The following is a 25,258-nucleotide window of genomic DNA, read 5'->3' as shown; positions in this document are numbered from 1 at the left end:
TGTCTTAGCGAAAGGCTTCTTGAGGGGAAAGCTGTAACTCTGTGAAATGATTGCAGAGAACACAAAGAAGTTTCTCAGAATGCTTCTTTCTCTCTGTTATCGGAGGATATTTCCCTTGGCCCTATAGTCTTCAAATGGATCCGAGGCATCTGTTCTCAGATTCCACAGAAATAAGGCTAGCAAAGAGATCCACGAAATACAGATGTAACTCCGTGAGATGACTTAACAGAACACTAAGCACTTTCTCAGAAAGCTTCTTTCCATATTTCATCTGAGGATATTTCCTTTTTCACCATAGCCCTCTAAGGGCTTCCAAATATCACTTTGCCAATTCCACAAGAACTGTCTTAGCGAAAGTCTTCTTGAGGGGAAAGCTGTAACTCTGTGAGATGATTTCACAGAACACAAGGAGGTTTCTCAGAAAGCTTCTTTCTCTTTGTTATCGGAGGATATTTCCTTTGGCCCTCTAGTCTCCAAAGGGATCCGAAATATCTGTTCTCAGATTCCACAGAAATACGGCTAGCAAACAGATCCACGAAATACAGATGTAACTCTGTGAGATGAATTAACAGAACACTAAGCAGTTTCTCAGAAAGCTTCTTTGCAGATTTCATCTGAGGATATTTCCTTTTTCACCATAGCCCTCTAAGGGCTTCCAAATATCACTTTGCCAATTCCACAAGAACTGTCTTAGCGAAAGGCTTCTTGAGGGGAAAGCTGTAACTCTGTGAGATGATTTCACAGAACACAAGGAAGTTTTTCAGAAAGCTTCTTTCTCTTTGTTATCGCAGGATATTTCCTTTGGCCCTCTAGTCTCCAAAGGGATCCGAAATATCTGTTCTCAGATTCCACAGAAATAAGGGTAGCAAAGAGATCCACGAAATACAGATGTAACTCTGTGAGATGAATTAACAGAACACTAAGCAGTTTCTCAGAAAGCTTCTTTCCAGATTTCATCTGAGGATATTTCCTTTTTCACCATTGCCCTTTACGGGCTTCAAAATATCACTTTGCCAATTCCACAAGAACTGTCTTAGCGAAAGTCTTCTTGAGGGGAAAGCTGTAACTCTGTGAGATGATTTCACGGAACACAAAGAAGTTTCTCAGAAAGCTTCTTTCTCTTTGTTATCGGAGGATATTTCCTTTGGCCCTATAGTCTCCAAAGGGATACGAAATATCTGTTCTCAGATTCCACAGAAATAAGGCTAGCAAAGAGATCCACGAAATACAGATGTAACTCTGTGAGATGAATTAACAGAACACTAGGCAGTTTCTCAGAAAGTTTCTTTCCAGAATACATCTGAGGATATTTCCTTTTTCACCATAGCCCTCTATGGGCTTCCAAATATCACTTTGCCAATTCCACAAGAACTGTCTTAGCGAAAGGCTTCTTGAAGGGAAAACTGTAACTCTGTGAGATGATTTCACAGAACACAAAGAAGTTTCTCAGAAAGCTTCTTTCTCTTTGTTATCGGAGGATATTTCCTTTGGACCTATAGTCTCCAAAGGGATCCGAAATATCTGTTCTCAGATTCCACAGAAATACGGCTAGCAAACAGATCCACGAAATACAGATGTAACTCTGTGAGATGAATTAACAGAACACTAAGCAGTTTCTCAGAAAGCTTCTTTCCAGATTTCATCTGAGGATATTTCCTTTTTCACCATAGCCCTCTAAGGGCTTCCAAATATCACTTTGCCAATTCCACAAGATCTGCCTTACCGAAAGGCTTCTTGAGGGCAAATCTGTAACTCTGTGAGATGATTTCACGGAACACAAGGAAGTTTCTCAGAAAGCTTCTTTCTCTTTGTTATCGGAGGATATTTCCTTTGGCCCTCTAGTCTCCAAAGGGATCCGAAATATCTGTTCTCAGATTCCACAGAAATAAGGCTAGCAAAGAGATCCACGAAATACAGATGTAACTCTGTGAGATGAATTAACAGAACACTAAGCAGTTTCTCAGAAAGCTTCTTTCCATATTTCATCTGAGGATATTTCCTTTTTCACCATAGCCCTCTAAGGACTTCCAAATATCACTTGCCAATTCCACAAGAACTGTCTTAGCGAAAGGCTTCTTGAGGGGAAAGCTGTAACTCTGTGAGATGATTTCACAGACCCAAGGAGGTTTCTCAGAAAGCTTCTTTCTCTTTGTTATCGGAGGATATATCCTTTGGCCCTCTAGTCTCCAAAGGGATCCGAAATATCTGTTCTCAGATTCCACAGAAATACGGCTAGGAAACAGATCCACGAAATACAGATGTAACTCTGTGAGATGAATTAACAGAACACTAAGCAGTTTCTCAGAAAGCTTCTTTCCAGATTTCATCTGAGGATATTTCCTTTTTCACCATTGCCCTTTAAGGGCTTCAAAATATCACTTTGCCAATTCCACAAGAACTGTCTTAGCGAAAGTCTTCTTGAGGGGAAAGCTGTAACTCTGTGTGATGATTTCACGGAACACAAAGAAGTTTCTCAGAAAGCTTCTTTCTCTTTGTTATCGGAGGATATTTCCTTTGGCCCTATAGTCTCCAAAGGGAACCGAAATATCTGTTCTCAGATTCCACAGAAATAAGGCTAGCAAAGAGATCCACGAAATACAGATGTAACTCTGTGAGATGAATTAACAGAACACTAGGCAGTTTCTCAAAAAGCTTCTTTCCAGATTTCATCTGAGGATATTTCCTTTTTCACCATAGCCCTCTATGGGCTTCCAAATAACACTTTGCCAATTCCACAAGAACTGCCTTAGCGAAAGGCTTCTTGAGGGGAAAGCTGTAACTCTGTGAGATGATTTCACAGAAAACAAAGAAGTTTCTTCAGAAAGCTTTTTTCTTTTTGTTATCGGAGGATATTTCCTTTGGCCCTATAGTATCCAAAGGGATCCGAAAAATCTGTTCTCAGATTCCACAGAAATAAGGCTAGCAAAGAGATCCACAAAATACAGATGTAACTCTGTGAGATGAATTAACAGAACACTAAGCAGTTTCTCAGAAAGCTTCTTTCCAGATTTCATTTGAGGATATTTCCTTTTTCACCATAACTCTCTAAGGGCTTCCAAATATCTCTTTGCCAATTCCACAAGAACTGTCTTAGCGAAAGGCTTCTTGAGGGGAAATCTGTAACTCTGTGAGATGATTTCACAGAACACAAAGAAGTTTCTCAGAAAGCTTCTTTCTCTTTGTTATCGGAGGATATTTAGTTTGGCCCTATAGTCTCCAAAGGGAATCGAAATATTTGTTCTCAGATTCCACAGAAATAAGGCTAGCAAAGAGATCCACGAACTACAGATGTAACTCTGTGAGATGAATTAACAGAACACTAAGCAGTTTCTCAGAAAGCTTCTTTCCAGATTTCATCTGAGGATATTTCCTTTTTCACCATAGCCCTCTATGGGCTTCCAAATATCACTTTGCCAATTCCACAAGAACTGTCTTAGCGAAAGTCTTCTTGAGGGGAAAGCTGTAATTCTGTGAGATGATTTCACGGAACACAAAGAAGTTTCTCAGAAAGCTTCTTTCTCTTTGTTATCGGAGAATATTTCCTTTGGCCCTATAGTCTCCAAAGGGAACCGAAATATCTGTTCTCAGATTCCACAGAAATAAGGCTAGCAAAGAGATCCACGAAATACAGATGTAACTCTGTGAGATGAATTAACAGAACACTAGGCAGTTTCTCAAAAAGCTCCTTTCCAGATTTCATCTGAGGATATTTCCTTTTTCACCATAGCCCTCTATGGGCTTCCAAATATCACTTTGCCAATTCCACAAGAACTGTCTTAGCGAAAGGCTTCTTGAGGGGAAAGCTGTAACTCTGTGAGATGATTTCACAGAACACGAGGAAGTTTCTCAGAAAGCTTCTTTCTCTTTGTTATCGGAGGATATTTCCTTTGGCCCTCTACTCTCCAAAGGGATCCGAAATATCTGTTCTCAGATTCCACATAAATAAGTCTAGCAAAGAGATCAACGAAATACAGATGTAACTCTGTGAGATGAATTAACAGAACACTAAGCAGTTTCTCAGAAAGCTTCTTTCCAGATTTCATCTGAGGATATTTCCTTTTTCACCATAGCCCTCTATGGGCTTCCAAATATTACTTTGCCAATTCCACAAGGACTGTCTCAGCGAAAGGCTTCTTTAGGGGAAATCTGTTTCTCTGTGAGATGATTTCACAGAAAACAAAGAAGTTTCTCAGAAAGCTTCTTTCTCTTTGTTATCGGAGGATATTTCCTTTGGCCCTATAGTCTCCAAAGGGATCCGAAATATCTGTTCTCAGATTCCACAGAAATACGGCTAGCAAAGAGATCCAGGAAATACAGATGTAACTCTGTGAGATGAATTAACAGAACACTAAGCAGTTTCTCAGAAAGCTTCTTTCCAGATTTCATCTGAGGATATTTCCTTTTTCACCATAGCCCTCTAAGGGCTTCCAAATATCACTTTGCCAATTCCACAAGAACTGTCTTAGCGAAAGGCTTCTTCAGGGCAAATCTGTAACTCTGTGAGGTGATTTCACAGAACACAAGGAAGTTTCTCAGAAAGCTTCTTTCTCTTTGTTATCGGAGGATATTTCCTTTACCCCTCTAGTCTCCAAAGGGATCCGAAATATCTGTTCTCAGATTCCACAGAAATAAGGCTAGCAAAGAGATCAACGAAATACAGATGTAACTCTGTGAGATGAATTAACAGAACACTAAGCAGTTTCTCAGAAAGCTTCTTTCCAGATTTCATCTGAGGATATTTCCTTTTTCACCATAGCCCTCTAAGGGCTTCCAAATATCACTTTGCCAATTCCACAAGAACTGTCTTAGCCAAAGGCTTCTTGAGGGGAAAGCTGTAACTCTGTGAGATGATTTCACAGAACACAAGGAGGTTTCTCAGAAAGCTTCTTTCTCTTTGTTATCGGAGGATATTTCCTTTGGCCCTATAGTCTCCAAAGGGATCCGAAATATCTGTTCTCAGATTCCACAGAATACGGCTAGCAAACAGATCCACGAAATACAGATGTAACTCTGTGAGATGAATTAACAGAACACTAAGCAGTTTCTCAGAAAGCTTCTTTCCAGATTTCATCTTAGGATATTTCCTTTTTCACCATAGACCTCTAAGGGCTTCCAAATATCACTTTTCCAATTCCACAAGAACTGTCTTAGCGAAAGGCTTCTTGAGGGGAAAGCTGTAACTCTGTGAGATGATTTCACTGAACAGAAGGAAGTTTCTCAGAAAGCTTCTTTCTCTTTGTTATCGGAGGATATTTCCTTTGGCCCTCTAGTCTCCAAAGGGATCCGAAATATCTGTTCTCAGATTCTACAGAAATAAGGCTAGCAAAGAGATCAACGAAATACAGATGTAACTCTGTGAGATGAATTAACAGAACACTAAGCAGTTTCTCAGAAAGCTTCTTTCCAGATTTCATCTGAGGATATTTCCTTTTTCACCATAGCCCTCTATGGGCTTCCAAATATTACTTTGCCAATTCCACAAGGACTGTCTCAGCGAAAGGCTTCTTTAGGGGAAATCTGTTTCTCTGTGAGATGATTTCACAGAAAACAAAAAGTTTCTCAGAAAGCTTCTTTCTCTTTGTTATCGGAGGATATTTCCTTTGGCCCTATAGTCTCCAAAGGGATCCGAAATATCTGTTCTCAGATTCCACAGAAATACGGCTAGCAAAGAGATCCAGGAAATACAGATGTAACTCTGTGAGATGAATTAACAGAACACTAAGCAGTTTCTCAGAAAGCTTCTTTCCAGATTTCATCTGAGGATATTTCCTTTTTCACCATAGCCCTCTAAGGGCTTCCAAATATCACTTTGCCAATTCCACAAGAACTGTCTTAGCGAAAGGCTTCTTGAGGGGAAAGCTGTAACTCTGTGAGATGATTTCACAGAACACAAGGAGGTTTCTCAGAAAGCTTCTTTCTCTTTGTTATCGGAGGATATTTCCTTTGGCCCTATAGTCTCCAAAGGGATCCGAAATATCTGTTCTCAGATTCCACAGAAATAAGGCTAGCAAAGAGATCAACGAAATACAGATGTTACTCTGTGAGATGAATTAACAGAACACTAAGCAGTTTCTCAGAAAGCTTCTTTCCAGATTTCATCTGAGGATATTTCCTTTTTCACCATAGCCCTCTAAGGGCTTCCAAATATCACTTTGCCAATTCCACAAGAACTGTCTTAGCGAAAGTCTTCTTGAGGGGAAAGCTGTAACTCTGTGAGATGATTTCACAGAACACAAGGAAGTTTCTCAGAAAGCTTCTTTCTCTTTGTTATCGGAGGATATTTCCTGTGGCCCTCTAGTCTCCAAAGGGATCCGAAATATCTGTTCTCAGATTCCACAGAAATAAGGCTAGCAAAGAGATCAACGAAATACAGATGTAACTCTGTGAGATGAATTAACAGAACACTCAGCAGTTTCTCAGAAAGCTTCTTTCCATATTTCATCTGAGGATATTTCCTTTTTCACCATAGCCCTCTAAGGGCTTCCAAATATCACTTTGCCAATTCCACAAGAACTGTCTTAGCGAAAGGCTTCTTGAGGGGAAAGCTGTAACTCTGTGAGATGATTTCACAGAACACAAGGAGGTTTCTCAGAAAGCTTCTTTCTCTTTGTTATCGGAGGATATTTCCTTTGGACCTATAGTCTCCAAAGGGATCCGAAATATCTGTTCTCAGATTCCACAGAAATACGGCTAGCAAACAGATCCACGAAATACAGATGTAACTCTGTGAGATGAATTAACAGAACACTAAGCAGTTTCTCAGAAAGCTTCTTTCCAGATTTCATCTGTGGATATTTCTTTTTTCACCATAGCCCTCTAAGGGCTTCCAAATATCACTTTGCCAATTCCACAAGAACTGTCTTAGCGAAAGGCTTCTTGAGGGGAAAGCTGTAACTCTGTGAGATGTTTTCACAGAACACAAGGAAGTTTCTCAGAAAGCTTCTTTCTCTTTGTTATCGGAGGATATTTCCTTTGGCCCTCTAGTCTCCAAAGGGATCTGAAATATCTGTTCTCAGATTCCACAGAAATAACGCTAGCAAAGAGATCAACGAAATACAGATGTAACTCTGTGAGATGAATTAACAGAACACTAAGCAGTTTCTCAGAAAGCTTCTTTCCAGATTTCATCTGAGGATATTTCCTTTTTCACCATAGCCCTCTATGGGCTTCCAAATATTACTTTGCCAATTCCACAAGGACTGTCTCAGCGAAAGGCTTCTTTAGGGGAAATCTGTTTCTCTGTGAGATGATTTCACAGAAAACAAAGAAGTTTCTCAGAAAGCTTCTTTCTCTTTGTTATCGGAGGATATTTCCTTAGGCCCTATAGTCTCCAAAGGGAACCCAAATATCTGTTCTCAGATTCCACAGAAATAAGGCTAGCAAAGAGATCCACGAAATACAGATGTAACTCTGTGAGATGAATTAACAAAACACTAAGCAGTTTCTCAGAAAGATTCTATCCAGATTTCATCTGAGGATATTTCCTTTTTCACCATAGCCCTCTAAGGGCTTCCAAATATCACTTTGCAATTCCACAAGAACTGTCTTAGCGAAAGTCTTCTTTAGGGGAAAGCTGTAACTCTGTGAGATGATTTCACAGAACACAAGGAGGTTTCTCAGAAAGCTTCTTTCTCTTTGTTATCGGAGGATATTTCCTTTGGCCCTATAGTCTCCAAAGGGATCCGAAATATCTGTTCTCAGACTCCACAGAAATACGGCTAGCAAAGAGATCCAGGAAATACAGATGTAACTCTGTGAGATGAATTAACAGAACACTAAGCAGTTTCTCAGAAAGCTTCTTTCCAGATTTCATCTGAGGATATTTCCTTTTTCACCATAGCCCTCTAAGGGCTTCCAAATATCACTTTGCCAATTCCACAAGAACTGTCTTAGCGAAAGGCTTCTTGAGGGCAAATCTGTTAACTCTGTGAGATGATTTCACAGAACACAAGGAAGTTTCTCAGAAAGCTTCTTTCTCTTTGTTATCGGAGGATATTTACTTTGGCCCTCTAGTCTCCAAAGGGATCCGAAATATCTGTTCTCAGATTCCACAGAAATAAGGCTAGGAAAGAGATCCACGAAATACAGATGTAACTCTGTGAGATGAATTAACAGAACACTAAGCAGTTTCTCAGAAAGCTTCTTTCCATATTTCATCTGAGGATATTTCCTTTTTCACCATAGCCCTCTAAGGGCTTCCAAATATCACTTTGCCAATTCCACAAGAACTGTCTTAGCGAAAGGCTTCTTGAGGGGAAAGCTGTAACTCTGTGAGATGATTTCACAGAACACAAGGAGGTTTCTCAGAAAGCTTCTTTCTCTTTGTTATCGGAGGATATTTCCTTTGGCCCTCTAGTCTCCAAAGGGATCCGAAATATCTGTTCTCAGATTCCACAGAAATACGGCTAGCAAACAGATCCACGAAATACAGATGTAACTCTGTGAGATGAATTAACAGAACACTAAGCAGTTTCTCAGAAAGCTTCTTTCCAGATTTCATCTGAGGATATTTCCTTTTTCACCATAGCCCTCTAAGGGCTTCCAAATATCACTTTGCCAATTCCACAAGAACTGTCTTAGCGAAAGACTTCTTGAGGGGAAAGCTGTAACTCTGTGAGATGATTTCACAGAACACAAGGAAGTTTTTCAGAAAGCTTCTTTCTCTTTGTTATCGCAGGATATTTCCTTTGGCCCTCTAGTCTCCAAAGGGATCCGAAATATCTGTTCTCAGATTCCACAGAAATAAGGGTAGCAAAGAGATCCACGAAATACAGATGTAACTCTGTGAGATGAATTAACAGAACACTAAGCAGTTTCTCAGAAAGCTTCTTTCCAGATTTCATCTGAGGATATTTCCTTTTTCACCATTGCCCTTTACGGGCTTCAAAATATCACTTTGCCAATTCCACAAGAACTGTCTTAGCGAAAGTCTTCTTGAGGGGAAAGCTGTAACTCTGTGAGATGATTTCACGGAACACAAAGAAGTTTCTCAGAAAGCTTCTTTCTCTTTGTTATCGGAGGATATTTCCTTTGGCCCTATAGTCTCCAAAGGGATACGAAATATCTGTTCTCAGATTCCACAGAAATAAGGCTAGCAAAGAGATCCACGAAATATAGATGTAACTCTGTGAGATGAATTAACAGAACACTAGGCAGTTTCTCAGAAAGTTTCTTTCCAGATTTCATCTGAGGATATTTCCTTTTTCACCATAGCCCACTATGGGCTTCCAAATATCACTTTGCCAATTCCACAAGAACTGTCTTAGCGAAAGGCTTCTTGAGGGGAAAACTGTAACTCTGTGAGATGATTTCACAGAACACAAAGAAGTTTCTCAGAAAGCTTCTTTCTCTTTGTTATCGGAGGATATTTCCTTTGGCCCTATAGTCTCCAAAGGGATCCGAAATATCTGTTCTCAGATTCCACAGAAATAAGGCTAGCAAAGAGATCCACAAAATACAGATGTAACTCTGTGAGATGAATTAACAGAACACTAAGCAGTTTCTCAGAAAGCTTCTTTCCAGATTTCATCTGAGGATATTTCCTTTTTCACAATTGCCCTTTACGGGCTTCCAAATATCACTTTGCCATTTCAACAAGAACTGTCTTAGCGAAAGGCTTCTTGAGGGGAAAGCTGTAACTCTGTGTGATGATTTCACAGAACACAAAGAAGTTTCTCAGAAAGCTTCTTTCTCTTTGTTATCGGAGGATATTTCCCTTGGCCCTATAGTCTTCAAATGGATCCGAGGCATCTGTTCTCCGATTCCACAGAAATAAGGCTAGCAAAGAGATCCACGAAATACAGATGTAACTCTGTGAGATCACTTAACAGAACACTAAGCAGTTTCTCAGAAAGCTTCTTTCCATATTTCGTCTGAGGATATTTCCTTTTTCACCATAGCCCTCTGAGGGCTTCCAAATATCACTTTGCCAATTCCACAAGAACTGTCTTAGCGCAAGGCTTCTTGAGGGGAAAGCTGTAACTCTGTGAGATGATTTCACAGAACACAAGGAGGTTTCTCAGAAAGCTTCTTTCTCTTTGTTATCGGAGGATATTTCCTTTGGCCCTCTAGTCTCCAAAGGGATCCGAAATATCTGTTCTCAGATTCCACAGAAATAAGGCTAGCAAAGAGATCCACGAAATACAGATGTAACTCTGTGAGATGAATTAACAGAACACTAAGCAGTTTCTCAGAAAGCTTCTTTCCAGATTTCATCTGAGGATATTTCGTTTTTCACCATAGCCCTCTATGGGCTTCCAAATATTACTTTGCCAATTCCACAAGTACTTTCTCAGCGAAAGGCTTCTTTAGGGGAAATCTGTTTCTCTGTGAGATGATTTCACAGAAAACAAAGAAGTTTCTCAGAAAGCTTCTTTCTCTTTGTTATCGGAGGATATTTCCTTTGGACCTATAGTCTCCAAAGGGATCCGAAATATCTGTTCTCAGATTCCACAGAAATACGGCTAGCAAAGAGATCCAGGAAATACAGATGTAACTCTGTGAGATGAATTAACAGAACACTAAGCAGTTTCTCAGAAAGCTTCATTCCAGATTTCATCTGAGGATATTTCCTTTTTCACCATAGCCCTCTAAGGGCTTCCAAATATCACTTTGCCAATTCCACAAGATCTGCCTTACCGAAAGGCTTCTTGAGGGCAAATCTGTAACTCTGTGAGATGATTTCACGGAACACAAGGAAGTTTCTCAGAAAGCTTCTTTCTCTTTGTTATCGGAGGATATTTCCCTTGGCCCTATAGTCTTCAAATGGATCCGAGGCATCTGTTCTCAGATTCCACAGAAATAAGGCTAGCAAAGAGATCCACGAAATACAGATGTAACTCTGTGAGATCACTTAACAGAACACTAAGCAGTTTCTCAGAAAGCTTCTTTCCATATTTCGTCTGAGGATATTTCCTTTTTCACCATAGCCCTCTGAGGGCTTCCAAATATCACTTTGCCAATTCCACAAGAACTGTCTTAGCGCAAGGCTTCTTGAGGGGAAAGCTGTAACTCTGTGAGATGATTTCACAGAACACAAGGAGGTTTCTCAGAAAGCTTCTTTCTCTTTGTTATCGGAGGATATTTCCTTTGGCCCTCTAGTCTCCAAAGGGATCCGAAATATCTGTTCTCAGATTCCACAGAAATAAGGCTAGCAAAGAGATCCACGAAATACAGATGTAACTCTGTGAGATGAATTAACAGAACACTAGGCAGTTTCTCAAAAAGCTCCTTTCCAGATTTCATCTGAGGATATTTCCTTTTTCACCATAGCCCTCTATGGGCTTCCAAATATCACTTTGCCAATTCCACAAGAACTGTCTTAGCGCAAGGCTTCTTGAGGGGAAAGCTGTAACTCTGTGAGATGATTTCACAGAACACGAGGAAGTTTCTCAGAAAGCTTCTTTCTCTTTGTTATCGGAGGATATTTCCTTTGGCCCTCTACTCTCCAAAGGGATCCGAAATATCTGTTCTCAGATTCCACATAAATAAGTCTAGCAAAGAGATCAACGAAATACAGATGTAACTCTGTGAGATGAATTAACAGAACACTAAGCAGTTTCTCAGAAAGCTTCTTTCCAGATTTCATCTGAGGATATTTCTTTTTTCACCATAGCCCTCTATGGGCTTCCAAATATTACTTTGCCAATTCCACAAGGACTGTCTCAGCGAAAGGCTTCTTTAGGGGAAATCTGTTTCTCTGTGAGATGATTTCACAGAAAACAAAGAAGTTTCTCAGAAAGCTTCTTTCTCTTTGTTATCGGAGGATATTTCCTTTGGCCCTATACTCTCCAAAGGGATCCGAAATATTTGTTCTCAGATTCCACAGAAATACGGCTAGCAAAGAGATCCAGGAAATACAGATGTAACTCTGTGAGATGAATTAACAGAACACTAAGCAGTTTCTCAGAAAGCTTCTTTCCAGATTTCATCTGAGGATATTTCCTTTTTCACCATAGCCCTCTAAGGGCTTCCAAATATCACTTTGCCAATTCCACTAGATCTGCCTTAGCGAAAGGCTTCTTGAGGGCAAATCTGTAACTCTGTGAGATGATTTCACAGAACACAAGGAAGTTTCTCAGAAAGCTTCTTTCTCTTTGTTATCTATCGGAGGATATTTCCTTTGGCCCTCTAGTCTCCAAAGGGATCCGAAATATCTGTTCTCAGATTCCACAGAAATAAGGCTAGCAAAGAGATCCACGAAATACAGATGTAACTCTGTGAGATGCATTAACAGAACACTAAGCAGTTTCTCAGAAAGCTTCTTTCCGTATTTCCTCTGAGGATATTTCCTTTTTCACCATAGCCCTCTAAGGCCTTCCAAATATCACTTGCCAATTCCACAAGAACTGTCTTAGCGAAAGGCTTCTTGAAGGGAAAGCTGTAACTCTGTGAGATGATTTCACAGACCCAAGGAGGTTTCTCAGAAAGCTTCTTTCTCTTTGTTATCGGAGGATATTTCCTTTGGCCCTCTAGTCTCCAAAGGGATCCGAAATATCTGTTCTCAGATTCCACAGAAATAAGGCTAGGAAACAGATCCACGAAATACAGATGTAACTCTGTGAGATGAATTAACAGAACACTAAGCAGTTTCTCAGAAAGCTTCTTTCCAGATTTCATCTGAGTATATTTCCTTTTTCACCATTGCCCTTTACGGGCTTCAAAATATCACTTTGACAATTCCACAAGAACTGTCTTAGCGAAAGTCTTCTTGAGGGGAAAGCTGTAACTCTGTGTGATGATTTCACGGAACACAAAGAAGTTTCTCAGAAAGCTTCTTTCTCTTTGTTATCGGAGGATATTTCCTTTGGCCCTATAGTCTCCAAAGGGAACCGAAATATCTGTTCTCAGATTCCACAGAAATAAGGCTAGCAAAGAGATCCACGAAATACAGATGTAACTCTGTGAGATGAATTAACAGAACACTAGGCAGTTTCTCAAAAAGCTTCTTTCCAGATTTCATCTGAGGATATTTCCTTTTTCACCATGGCCCTCTATGGGCTTCCAAATATCACTTTGCCAATTCCACAAGAACTGCCTTAGCGAAAGGCTTCTTGAGGGGAAAGCTGTAACTCTGTGAGATGATTTCACAGAACACAAAGAAGTTTCTCAGAAAGCTTCTTTCTCTTTGTTATCGGAGGATATTTCCTTTGGCCCTATAGTCTCCAAAGGGATCCGAAATATCTGTTCTCAGATTCCACAGAAATAAGGCTAGCAAAGAGATCCACAAAATACAGATGTAACTCTGTGAGATGAATTAACAGAACACTAAGCAGTTTCTCAGAAAGCTTCTTTCCAGATTTCATCTGAGGATATTTCCTTTTTCACCATAACCCTCTAAGGGCTTCCAAATATCACTTTGCCAATTCCACAAGAACTGTCTTAGCGAAAGGCTTCTTGAGGGGAAATCTGTAACTCTGTGAGATGATTTCACAGAACACAAAGAAGTTTCTCAGAAAGCTTCTTTCTCTTTGTTATCGGAGGATATTTCCTTTGGCCCTATAGTCTCTAAAGGGAATCGAAATATTTGTTCTCAGATTCCACAGAAATAAGGCTAGCAAAGAGATCCACGAACTACAGATGTAACTCTGTGAGATGAATTAACAGAACACTAAGCAGTTTCTCAGAAAGCTTCTTTCCAGATTTCATCTGAGGATATTTCCTTTTTCACCATAGCCCTCTATGGGCTTCCAAATATCACTTTGCCAATTCCACAAGAACTGTCTTAGCGAAAGTCTTCTTGAGGGCAAAGCTGTAACTCTGTGAGATGATTTCACGGAACACAAAGAAGTTTCTCAGAAAGCTTCTTTCTCTTTGTTATCGGAGGATATTTCCTTTGGCCCTATAGTCTCCAAAGGGAACCGAAATATCTGTTCTCAGATTCCACAGAAATAAGGCTAGCAAAGAGATCCACGAAATACAGATGTAACTCTGTGAGATGAATTAACAGAACACTAGGCAGTTTCTCAAAAAGCTCCTTTCCAGATTTCATCTGAGGATATTTCCTTTTTCACCATAGCCCTCTATGGGCTTCCAAATATCACTTTGCCAATTCCACAAGAACTGTCTTAGCGAAAGGCTTCTTGATGGGAAAGCTGTAACTCTGTGAGATGATTTCACAGAACACGAGGAAGTTTCTCAAAAAGCTTCTTTCTCTTTGTTATCGGAGGATATTTCCTTTGGCCCTCTACTCTCCAAAGGGATCCGAAATATCTGTTCTCAGATTCCACATAAATAAGTCTAGCAAAGAGATCAACGAAATACAGATGTAACTCTGTGAGATGACTTAACAGAACACTAAGCACTTTCTCAGAAAGCTTCTTTCCATATTTCATCTGAGGATATTTCCTTTTTCACCATAGCCCTCTAAGGGCTTCCAAATATCACTTTGCCAATTCCACAAGAACTGTCTTAGCGAAAGTCTTCTTGAGGGGAAAGCTGTAACTCTGTGAGATGATTTCACAGAACACAAGGAGGTTTCTCAGAAAGCTTCTTTCTCTTTGTTATCGGAGGATATTTCCTTTGGCCCTATAGTCTCCAAAGGGATCCGAAATATCTGTTCTCAGACTCCACAGAAATACGGCTAGCAAAGAGATCCAGGAAATACAGATGTAACTCTGTGAGATGAATTAACAGAACACTAAGCAGTTTCTCAGAAAGCTTCTTTCCAGATTTCATCTGAGGATATTTCCTTTTTCACCATAGCCCTCTAAGGGCTTCCAAATATCACTTTGCCAATTCCACAAGAACTGTCTTAGGGAAAGGCTTCTTGAGGGCAAATCTGTTAACTCTGTGAGATGATTTCACAGAACACAAGGAAGTTTCTCAGAAAGCTTCTTTCTCTTTGTTATCGGAGGATATTTACTTTGGCCCTCTAGTCTCCAAAGGGATCCGAAATATCTGTTCTCAGATTCCACAGAAATAAGGCTAGGAAAGAGATCCAGGAAATACAGATGTAACTCTGTGAGATGAATTAACAGAACACTAAGCAGTTTCTCAGAAAGCTTCTTTCCAGATTTCATCTGAGGATATTTCCTTTTTCACCATAGCCCTCTAAGGGCTTCCAAATATCACTTTGCCAATTCCACAAGAACTGTCTTAGCGAAAGGTTTCTTGAGGGGAAAGCTGTAACTCTGTGAGATGATTTCACAGAACACAAGGAGGTTTCTCAGAAAGCTTCTTTCTCTTTGTTATCGGAGGATATTTCCTTTGGCCCTCTAGTCTCCAAAGGGATCCGAAATATCTGTTCTCAGATTCCACAGAAATACGGCTAGCAAACAGATCCACGAAATACAGATGTAACTCTGTGAGATGAATTAACAGAACACTAAGCAGTTTCTCAGAAAGCTTCTTTCCAGATTTCATCTGAGGATATTTCCTTTTTCACCATAGCCCTCTAAGGGCTTCCAAATATCACTTTGCCAATTCCACAAGAACTGTCTTAGCGAAAGGCTTCTTGAGGGGAAAGCTGTAACTCTGTGAGATGATTTCACAGAACACAAGGAAGTTTTTCAGAAAGCTTCTTTCTCTTTGTTATCGCAGGATATTTCCTTTGGCCCTCTAGTCTCCAAAGGGATACGAAATATCTGTTCTCAGATTCCACAGAAATAAGGCTAGCAAAGAGATCCACGAAATACAGATGTAACTCTGTGAGATGAATTAACAGAACACTAGGCAGTTTCTCAGAAAGTTTCTTTCCAGAATTCATCTGAGGATATTTCCTTTTTCACCATAGCCCTCTATGGGCTTCCAAATATCACTTTGCCAATTCCACAAGAACTGTCTTAGCGAAAGGCTTCTTGAGGGGAAAACTGTAACTCTGTGAGATGATTTCACAGAACACAAAGAAGTTTCTCAGAAAGCTTCTTTCTCTTTGTTATCGGAGGATATTTCCTTTGGCCCTATAGTCTCCAAAGGGATCCGAAATATCTGTTCTCAGATTCCACAGAAATAAGGCTAGCAAAGAGATCCACAAAATACAGATGTAACTCTGTGAGATGAATTAACAGAACAATAAGCAGTTTCTCAGAAAGCTTCTTTCCAGATTTCATCTGAGGATATTTCCTTTTTCACAATTGCCCTTTACGGGCTTCCAAATATCACTTTGCCATTTCAACAAGAACTGTCTTAGCGAAAGGCTTCTTGAGGGGAAAGCTGTAACTCTGTGTGATGATTTCACAGAACACAAAGAAGTTTCTCAGAAAGCTTCTTTCTCTTTGTTATCGGAGGATATTTCCCTTGGCCCTATAGTCTTCAAATGGATCCGAGGCATCTGTTCTCAGATTCCACAGAAATAAGGCTAGCAAAGAGATCCACGAAATACAGATGTAACTCTGTGAGATCACTTAACAGAACACTAAGCAGTTTCTCAGAAAGCTTCTTTCCATATTTCGTCTGAGGATATTTCCTTTTTCACCATAGCCCTCTGAGGGCTTCCAAATATCACTTTGCCAATTCCACAAGAACTGTCTTAGCGCAAGGCTTCTTGAGGGGAAAGCTGTAACTCTGTGAGATGATTTCACAGAACACAAGGAGGTTTCTCAGAAAGCTTCTTTCTCTTTGTTATCGGAGGATATTTCCTTTGGCCCTCTAGTCTCCAAAGGGATCCGAAATATCTGTTCTCAGATTCCACAGAAATAAGGCTAGCAAAGAGATCCACGAAATACAGATGTAACTCTGTGAGATGAATTAACAGAACACTAAGCAGTTTCTCAGAAAGCTTCTTTCCAGATTTCATCTGAGGATATTTCGTTTTTCACCATAGCCCTCTATGGGCTTCCAAATATTACTTTGCCAATTCCACAAGTACTTTCTCAGCGAAAGGCTTCTTTAGGGGAAATCTGTTTCTCTGTGAGATGATTTCACAGAAAACAAAGAAGTTTCTCAGAAAGCTTCTTTCTCTTTGTTATCGGAGGATATTTCCTTTGGACCTATAGTCTCCAAAGGGATCCGAAATATCTGTTCTTAGATTCCACAGAAATACGGCTAGCAAAGAGATCCAGGAAATACAGATGTAACTCTGTGAGGTGAATTAACAGAACACTAAGCAGTTTCTCAGAAAGCTTCTTTCCAGATTTCATCTGAGGATATTTCCTTTTTCACCATAGCCCTCTAAGGGCTTCCAAATATCACTTTGCCAATTCCACAAGATCTGCCTTACCGAAAGGCTTCTTGAGGGCAAATCTGTAACTCTGTGAGATGATTTCACGGAACACAAGGAAGTTTCTCAGAAAGCTTCTTTCTCTTTGTTATCGGAGGATATTTCCCTTGTCCCTATAGTCTTCAAATGGATCCGAGGCATCTGTTCTCAGATTCCACAGAAATAAGGCTAGCAAAGAGATCCACGAAATACAGATGTAACTCTGTGAGATCACTTAACAGAACACTAAGCAGTTTCTCAGAAAGCTTCTTTCCATATTTCGTCTGAGGATATTTCCTTTTTCACCATAGCCCTCTGAGGGCTTCCAAATATCACTTTGCCAATTCCACAAGAACTGTCTTAGCGCAAGGCTTCTTGAGGGGAAAGCTGTAACTCTGTGAGATGATTTCACAGAACACAAGGAGGTTTCTCAGAAAGCTTCTTTCTCTTTGTTATCGGAGGATATTTCCTTTGGCCCTCTAGTCTCCAAAGGGATCCGAAATATCTGTTCTCAGATTCCACAGAAATAAGGCTAGCAAAGAGATCCACGAAATACAGATGTAACTCTGTGAGATGAATTAACAGAACACTAGGCAGTTTCTCAAAAAGCTCCTTTCCAGATTTCATCTGAGGATATTTCCTTTTTCACCATAGCCCTCTATGGGCTTCCAAATATCACTTTGCCAATTCCACAAGAACTGTCTTAGCGCAAGGCTTCTTGAGGGGAAAGCTGTAACTCTGTGAGATGATTTCACAGAACACGAGGAAGTTTCTCAGAAAGCTTCTTTCTCTTTGTTATCGGAGGATATTTCCTTTGGCCCTCTACTCTCCAAAGGGATCCGAAATATCTGTTCTCAGATTCCACATAAATAAGTCTAGCAAAGAGATCAACGAAATACAGATGTAACTCTGTGAGATGAATTAACAGAACACTAAGCAGTTTCTCAGAAAGCTTCTTTCCAGATTTCATCTGAGGATATTTCCTTTTTCACCATAGCCCTCTATGGGCTTCCAAATATTACTTTGCCAATTCCACAAGGACTGTCTCAGCGAAAGGCTTCTTTAGGGGAAATCTGTTTCTCTGTGAGATGATTTCACAGAAAACAAAGAAGTTTCTCAGAAAGCTTCTTTCTCTTTGTTATCGGAGGATATTTCCTTTGGCCCTATACTCTCCAAAGGGATCCGAAATATTTGTTCTCAGATTCCACAGAAATACGGCTAGCAAAGAGATCCAGGAAATACAGATGTAACTCTGTGAGATGAATTAACAGAACACTAAGCAGTTTCTCAGAAAGCTTCTTTCCAGATTTCATCTGAGGATATTTCCTTTTTCACCATAGCCCTCTAAGGGCTTCCAAATATCACTTTGCCAATTCCACTAGATCTGCCTTAGCGAAAGGCTTCTTGAGGGCAAATCTGTAACTCTGTGAGATGATTTCACAGAACACAAGGAAGTTTCTCAGAAAGCTTCTTTCTCTTTGTTATCTATCGGAGGATATTTCCTTTGGCCCTCTAGTCTCCAAAGGGATCCGAAATATCTGTTCTCAGATTCCACAGAAATAAGGCTAGCAAAGAGATCCACGAAATACAGATGTAACTCTGTGAGATGAATTAACAGAACACTAAGCAGTTTCTCAGAAAGCTTCTTTCCATATTTCCTCTGAGGATATTTCCTTTTTCACCATAGCCCTCTAAGGCCTTCCAAATATCACTTGCCAATTCCACAAGAATTGTCTTAGCGAAAGGCTTCTTGAAGGGAAAGCTGTAACTCTGTGAGATGATTTCACAGATCCAAGGAGGTTTCTCAGAAAGCTTCTTTCTCTTTGTTATCGGAGGATATTTCCTTTGGCCCTCTAGTCTCCAAAGGGATCCGAAATATCTGTTCTCAGATTCCACAGAAATAAGGCTAGGAAACAGATCCACGAAATACAGATGTAACTCTGTGAGATGAATTAACAGAACACTAAGCAGTTTCTCAGAAAGCTTCTTTCCAGATTTCATCTGAGGATATTTCCTTTTTCACCATAGCCCTCTATGGGCTTCCAAATATCACTTTGCCAATTCCACAAGAACTGTCTTAGCGAAAGTCTACTTGAGGGCAAAGCTGTAACTCTGTGAGGTGATTTCACGGAACACAAAGAAGTTTCTCAGAAAGCTTCTTTCTCTTTGTTATCGGAGGATATTTCCTTTGGCCCTATAGTCTCCAAAGGGAACCGAAATATCTGTTCTCAGATTCCACAGAAATAAGGCTAGCAAAGAGATCCACGAAATACAGATGTAACTCTGTGAGATGAATTAACAGAACACTAGGCAGTTTCTCAAAAATCTCCTTTCCAGATTTCATCTGAGGATATTTCCTTTTTCACCATAGCCCTCTATGGGCTTCCAAATATCACTTTGCCAATTCCACAAGAACTGTCTTAGCGAAAGGCTTCTTGATGGGAAAGCTGTAACTCTGTGAGATGATTTCACAGAACACGAGGAAGTTTCTCAAAAAGCTTCTTTCTCTTTGTTATCGGAGGATATTTCCTTTGGCCCTCTACTCTCCAAAGGGATCCGAAATATCTGTTCTCAGATTCCACATAAATAAGTCTAGCAAAGAGATCAACGAAATACAGATGTAACTCTGTGAGATGAATTAACAGAACACTAAGCAGTTTCTCAGAAAGCTTCTTTCCAGATTTCATCTGAGGATATTTCCTTTTTCACCATAGCCCTCTATGGGCTTCCAAATATTATTTTGCCAATTCCACAAGGACTGTCTCAGCGAAAGGCTTCTTTAGGGGAAATCTGTTTCTCTGTGAGATGATTTCACAGAAAACAAAGAAGTTTCTCAGAAAGCTTCTTTCTCTTTGTTATCGGAGGATATTTCCTTTGGCCCTATAGTCTCCAAAGGGATCCGAAATATCTGTTCTCAGATTCCACAGAAATACGGCTAGCAAAGAGATCCAGGAAATACAGATGTAACTCTGTGAGATGAATTAACAGAACACTAAGCAGTTTCTCAGAAAGCTTCTTTCCATATTTCATCTGAGGATATTTCCTTTTTCACCATAGCCCTCTAAGGGCTTCCAAATATCACTTTGCCAATTCCACAAGAACTGTCTTAGCGAAAGGCTTCTTCAGGGCAAATCTGTAACTCTGTGAGATGATTTCACAGAACACAAGGAAGTTTCTCAGAAATCTTCTTTCTCTTTGTTATCGGAGGATATTTCCTTTACCCCTCTAGTCTCCAAAGGGATCCGAAATATCTGTTCTCAGATTACACAGAAATAAGGCTAGCAAAGAGATCAACGAAATACAGATGTAACTCTGTGAGATGAATTAACAGAACACTAAGCAGTTTCTCAGAAAGCTTCTTTCCAGATTTCATCTGAGGATATTTCCTTTTTCACCATCGCCCTCTAAGGGCTTCCAAATATCACTTTGCCAATTCCACAAGAACTGTCTTAGCGAAAGGCTTCTTGAGGGGAAAGCTGTAACTCTGTGAGATGATTTCACAGAACACAAGGAGGTTTCTCAGAAAGCTTCTTTCTCTTTGTTATCGGAGGATATTTCCTTTGGCCCTCTAGTCTCCAAAGGGATCCGAAATATCTGTTCTCAGACTCCACAGAAATACGGCTAGCAAAGAGATCCAGGAAATACAGATGTAACTCTGTGAGATGAATTAACAGAACACTAAGCAGTTTCTCAGAAAGCTTCTTTCCGTATTTCATCTGAGGATATTTCCTTTTTCACCATAGCCCTCTAAGGGCTTCCAAATATCACTTTGCCAATTCCACAAGAACTGTCTTAGCGAAAGGCTTCTTGAGGGCAACTCTGTAACTCTGTGAGATGATTTCATAGAACACAAGGAAGTTTCTCAGAAAGCTTCTTTCTCTTTGTTATCGGAGGATATTTCCTTTGGCCCTCTAGTCTCCAAAGGGATCCGAAATATCTCTTCTCAGATTCCACAGAAATAAGGCTAGCAAAGAGATCAACGAAATACAGATGTAACTCTGTGAGATGAATTAACAGAACACTAAGCAGTTTCTCAGAAAGCTTCTTTCCAGATTTCATCTGAGGATATTTCCTTTTTCACCATAGCCCTCTATGGGCTTCCAAATATTACTTTGCCAATTCCACAAGGACTGTCTCAGCGAAAGGCTTCTTTAGGGGAAATCTGTTTCTCTGTGAGATGATTTCACAGAAAACAAAGAAGTTTCTCAGAAAGCTTCTTTCTCTTTGTTATCGGAGGATATTTCCTTTGGCCCTATAGTCTCCAAAGGGAACCGAAATATCTGTTCTCAGATTCCACAGAAATAAGGCTAGCAAAGAGATCCACGAAATACAGATGTAACTCTGTGAGATGAATTAACAGAACACTAGGCAGTTTCTCAAAAAGCTCCTTTCCAGATTTCATCTGAGGATATTTCCTTTTTCACCATAGCCCTCTAAGGGCTTCCAAATATCACTTTGCCAATTCCACAAGAACTGTCTTAGCGAAAGGCTTCTTGATGGGAAAGCTGTAACTCTGTGAGATGATTTCACAGAACTCGAGGAAGTTTCTCAAAAAGCTTCTTTCTCTTTGTTATCGGAGGATATTTCCTTTGGCCCTCTACTCTCCAAAGGGATCCGAAATATCTGTTCTCAGATTCCACATAAATAAGTCTAGCAAAGAGATCAACGAAATACAGATGTAACTCTGTGAGATGAATTAACAGAACACTAAGCAGTTTCTCAGAAAGCTTCTTTCCAGATTTCATCTGAGGATATTTCCTTTTTCACCATAGCCCTCTATGGGCTTCCAAATATTATTTTGCCAATTCCACAAGGACTGTCTCAGCGAAAGGCTTCTTTAGGGGAAATCTGTTTCTCTGTGAGATGATTTCACAGAAAACAAAGAAGTTTCTCAGAAAGCTTCTTTCTCTTTGTTATCGGAGGATATTTCCTTTGGCCCTATAGTCTCCAAAGGGATCCGAAATATCTGTTCTCAGATTCCACAGAAATACGGCTAGCAAAGAGATCCAGGAAATACAGATGTAACTCTGTGAGATGAATTAACAGAACACTAAGCAGTTTCTCAGAAAGCTTCTTTCCAGATTTCATCTGAGGATATTTCCTTTTTCACCATAGCCCTCTAAGGGCTTCCAAATATCACTTTGCCAATTCCACAAGAACTGTCTTAGCGAAAGGCTTCTTCAGGGCAAATCTGTAACTCTGTGAGATGATTTCACAGAACACAAGGAAGTTTCTCAGAAATCTTCTTTCTCTTTGTTATCGGAGGATATTTCCTTTACCCCTCTAGTCTCCAAAGGGATCCGAAATATCTGTTCTCAGATTACACAGAAATAAGGCTAGCAAAGAGATCAACGAAATACAGATGTAACTCTGTGAGATGAATTAACAGAACACTAAGCAGTTTCTCAGAAAGCTTCTTTCCAGATTTCATCTGAGGATATTTCCTTTTTCACCATCGCCCTCTAAGGGCTTCCAAATATCACTTTGCCAATTCCACAAGAACTGTCTTAGCGAAAGGCTTCTTGAGGGGAAAGCTGTAACTCTGTGAGATGATTTCACAGAAAACAAGGAGGTTTCTCAGAAAGCTTCTTTCTCTTTGTTATCGGAGGATATTTCCTTTGGCCCTCTAGTCTCCAAAGGGATCCGAAATATCTGTTCTCAGACTCCACAGAAATACGGCTAGCAAAGAGATCCAGGAAATACAGATGTAACTCTGTGAGATGAATTAACAGAACACTAAGCAGTTTCTCAGAAAGCTTCTTTCCGTATTTCATCTGAGGATATTTCCTTTTTCACCATAGCCCTCTAAGGGCTTCCAAATATCACTTTGCCAATTCCACAAGAACTGTCTTAGCGAAAGGCTTCTTGAGGGCAAATCTGTAACTCTGTGAGATGATTTCACAGAACACAAGGAAGTTTCTCAGAAAGCTTCTTTCTCTTTGTTATCGGAGGATATTTCCTTTGGCCCTCTAGTCTCCAAAGGGATCCGAAATATCTCTTCTCAGATTCCACAGAAATAAGGCTAGCAAAGAGATCAACGAAATACAGATGTAACTCTGTGAGATGAATTAACAGAACACTAAGCAGTTTCTCAGAAAGCTTCTTTCCAGATTTCATCTGAGGATATTTCCTTTTTCACCATAGCCCTCTATGGGCTTCCAAATATTACTTTGCCAATTCCACAAGGACTGTCTCAGCGAAAGGCTTCTTTAGGGGAAATCTGTTTCTCTGTGAGATGATTTCACAGAAAACAAAGAAGTTTCTCAGAAAGCTTCTTTCTCTTTGTTATCGGAGGATATTTCCTTTGGCCCTATAGTCTCCAAAGGGATCCGAAATATTTGTTCTCAGATTCCACAGAAATACGGCTAGCAAAGAGATCCAGGAAATACAGATGTAACTCTGTGAGATGAATTAACAGAACACTAAGCAGTTTCTCAGAAAGCTTCTTTCCAGATTTCATCTGAGGATATTTCCTTTTTCACCATAGCCCTCTAAGGGCTTCCAAATATCACTTTGCCAATTCCACAAGAACTGTCTTAGCGAAAGGCTTCTTGAGGGCAAATCTGTAACTCTGTGAGATGATTTCACAGAACACAAGGAAGTTTCTCAGAAAGCTTCTTTCTCTTTGTTATCGGAGGATATTTCCTTTGGCCCTCTAGTCTCCAAAGGGATCCGAAATATCTGTTCTCAGATTACACAGAAATAAGGCTAGCAAAGAGATCAACGAAATACAGATGTAACTCTTTGAGATGAATTAACAGAACACTAAGCAGTTTCTCAGAAAGCTTCTTTCCAGATTTCATCTGAGGATATTTCCTTTTTCACCATAGCCCTCTAAGGGCTTCCAAATATCACTTTGCCAATTCCACAAGAACTGTCTTAGCGAAAGGCTTCTTGAGGGGAAAGCTGTAACTCTGTGAGATGATTTCCCAGAACACAAGGAGGTTTCTCAGAAAGCTTCTTTCTCTTTGTTATCGGAGGATATTTCCTTTGGCCCTATAGTCTCCAAAGGGATCCGAAATATCTGTTCTCAGATTCCACAGAAATAAGGCTAGCAAAGAGATCCAGGAAATACAGATGTAACTCTGTGAGATGAATTAACAGAACACTAAGCAGTTTCTCAGAAAGCTTCTTTCCAGATTTCATCTGAGGATATTTCCTTTTTCACCATAGCCCTCTAAGGGCTTCCAAATATCACTTTGCCAATTCCACAAGAACTGTCTTAGCGAAAGGCTTCTTCAGGGCAAATCTGTAACTCTGTGAGATGATTTCACAGAACACAAGGAAGTTTCTCAGAAAGCTTCTTTCTCTTTGTTATCGGAGGATATTTCCTTTACCCCTCTAGTCTCCAAAGGGATCCGAAATATCTGTTCTCAGATTCCACAGAAATAAGGCTAGCAAAGAGATCAACGAAATACAGATGTAACTCTGTGAGATGAATTAACAGAACACTAAGCAGTTTCTCAGAAAGCTTCTTTCCAGATTTCATCTGAGGATATTTCCTTTTTCACCATCGCCCTCTAAGGGCTTCCAAATATCACTTTGCCAATTCCACAAGAACTGTCTTAGCCAAAGGCTTCTTGAGGGGAAAGCTGTAACTCTGTGAGATGATTTTACAGAACACAAGGAGGTTTCTCAGAAAGCTTCTTTCTCTTTGTTATCGGAGGATATTTCCTTTGGCCCTATAGTCTCCAAAGGGATCCGAAATATCTGTTCTCATATTCCACAGAATACGGCTAGCAAACCGATCCACGAAATACAGATGTAACTCTGTGAGATGAATTAACAGAACACTAAGCAGTTTCTCAGAAAGCTTCTTTCCAGATTTCATCTGAGGATATTTCCTTTTTCACCATAGACCTCTAAGGGCTTCCAAATATCACTTTTCCAATTCCACAAGAACTGTCTTAGCGAAAGGCTTCAGGAGGGGAAAGCTGTAACTCTGTGAGATGATTTCACAGAACACAAGGAAGTTTCTCAGAAAGCTTCTTTCTCTTTGTTATCGGAGGATATTTCCTTTGGCCCTAGAGTCTCCAAAGGGATCCGAAATATCTGTTCTCAGATTCCACAGAAATAAGGCTAGCATAGAGATCAACGAAATGCAGATGTAACTCTGTGAGA

This window comes from Macaca mulatta, chromosome 4 (assembly GCF_049350105.2).
Source record: "Macaca mulatta isolate MMU2019108-1 chromosome 4, T2T-MMU8v2.0, whole genome shotgun sequence".
Lineage (NCBI taxonomy): Eukaryota > Metazoa > Chordata > Mammalia > Primates > Cercopithecidae > Macaca > Macaca mulatta.
Note: the sequence above shows the minus strand (reverse complement) of the source record.